The following is a 2,204-nucleotide window of genomic DNA, read 5'->3' on the forward strand; positions in this document are numbered from 1 at the left end:
TCCTCAGTCTGTTGAAGAACTTTCTTAGGTCTTCCATGTGATCCCTAGCTTTCTTGGATTTGATGATGACGTCATCCACGTATACCTCGATCTCCTTGTGTATCATGTCATGAAAGATGGTAGTCATGGCTCTCATGTAGGTGGCACCAGCATTCTTCAAACCGAATGGCATCATTTTGTAACAGTACATTGCCCATGGCATGATGAAAGTCATTTTCCCTGCATCTTCCTCGTCCATCCATATCTAATGATACCCAGCGAAACAATCAACAAAAGACTGCAACTCATGCTTGGTGCAGTTGTCGATAAGAATGTGTATGTTAGGCAAGGGGAAGTCGTCTTTGGGACTGGCCCGATTAAGATCCCGGTAGTCAACACAAACTCTAACTTTCCCATCCTTTTTTTGGCACTGGCACGATGTTAGCTAACCATGTCGGATACTCTACTACCCTGAGAACCTTGGCTTTGACTTGCTTGGTAACCTCTTCTTTGATTTTCAAACTCATGTCGGGTTTGAATTTCCTGAGCTTCTGCTTTACCGGTGGACATGTTGGATCTGTTGGCAGTTTGTGAGCTACAATGAACGTACTGAGACCAGTCATATCCTCATACGACCAGGCGAATATGTCTTCATATTCCTTTAGGAATTTCGTGTACTCTTTCTTTTCTGATGGTGATAGGTGAACATTGATGTGCATTTCTTTGACATTCTCTGTATCTCCCAGATTAACGACCTCAGTTTCGTCCAAGTTAGACTTAGGCATATTCTCAAAATTCTCAACCTCTCTGACGACCTTTTCTGGTATATCATCCTCTTCTGAATCCATATCTGTTTGTTGCGTTGTCTCGTTGCTGTAAGCACGTGATTTTTGCTTTACGAACAATCGCTCCAAAAGAGAATAAAAATAGTGACAAATGATTTCGCTGTACAATTGTTCGAGTTTTTCGTGACATGTGTTGTTAGTCATTTGTGGATCTGTCCATTTTGCATTTAATCATTAACAAACAAAATACAAAATATGCATGTCAGGGTGATTAAACCGTAATTCGGTCAGTAAAAGAAAATTCAAAAAATATATGTGCATCATTCGTTCTAGGCTTTTAGTTAACTTACCGAAATATTTTTGTGATAATTGTGTTAAAATGTTGCATTGTTGTTGGTTTTAATTTCATTATTTTATTGTTTGTTATTTCATTTTTTGTTTTAAAAGAAAAAATAAAACAGAAAACAAAAAGAGGGATTGAAAAACGGGTTAGGCCCAGGAAATAAAACAAAAAAAATGGGCCCAAACCAGCACAAGTCCGGTCCAGACCAGGCCTGCCCAGGCACCTCCTGAAACGACGTCGTTTCAGGGACGGTTAATCTGGGCCGTTCATTTCCATTGATCCGATGGCCCTTATTAGCCCTCATGACCCGACCCATTCCCGTTTTTGACCGACCCCTTGATTAACCAAACGGCACCGTATGGTCTAGCCTCCCCAATCCTGGCCATCAATTTTAATCAATCCAACGGCCAGGATTGAATCAGCCTCCCCGTATATAAGCCTCCTATCACACCCCACGCCCCCTATTCTAACCCCCCCCACTCATCGTCTTCATCCAAACACTGAAGCCCCCCAAACCCTAGCAGCCGCCCTAGCTTCCCTTTCACCAGAACCCGGCGGCATGGACGCCGGTGGCCACCTCCTGAACACCCTAGGACCACCTCACTGTCCTGAATACAAATCCACTAACCACGAGCCTCGAATCACTTCCGTTCGTCTCGAATCTTCATTTGAAGATTTGAGTCGAACCCGGATCTATGCCAAACCATCCCATATTCATACCAGACACTCCCCTGACCTTCCTCGTGACCAAACCAAGCTTGGTTTGGTCCGAATCTACCCACAACTCCTAAAAATCCAGATCTGGAAATCCAGAACTTGAAACACATGCACCTGGGGAACCCGGCCAGTTTTGACATGGGTTTGAGGTTTAATAGACCTTAATCAAGGTGTTCTCATGTGAGAACACCCTGATTAAAGTTTGTTCGGCCTCAAAAATTCGAAGTTGAATCAGATTTGGGTCTGTTTGATTTAAACATTTTGGTAAGTTTTCCTTTCTTTTGTTTTATTTCTAAATAAGTTGTCAGCATATCTCTTTGTGTTTGGTTGTTATTTTGTTATTTTTTTTGGATTTCTTTCATCTCTGTAAAGACCTTTTA

This window comes from Nicotiana tabacum, chromosome 7, assembly GCF_000715075.1.
Source record: "Nicotiana tabacum cultivar K326 chromosome 7, ASM71507v2, whole genome shotgun sequence".
NCBI classification, from domain to species: Eukaryota; Viridiplantae; Streptophyta; class Magnoliopsida; order Solanales; family Solanaceae; genus Nicotiana; species Nicotiana tabacum.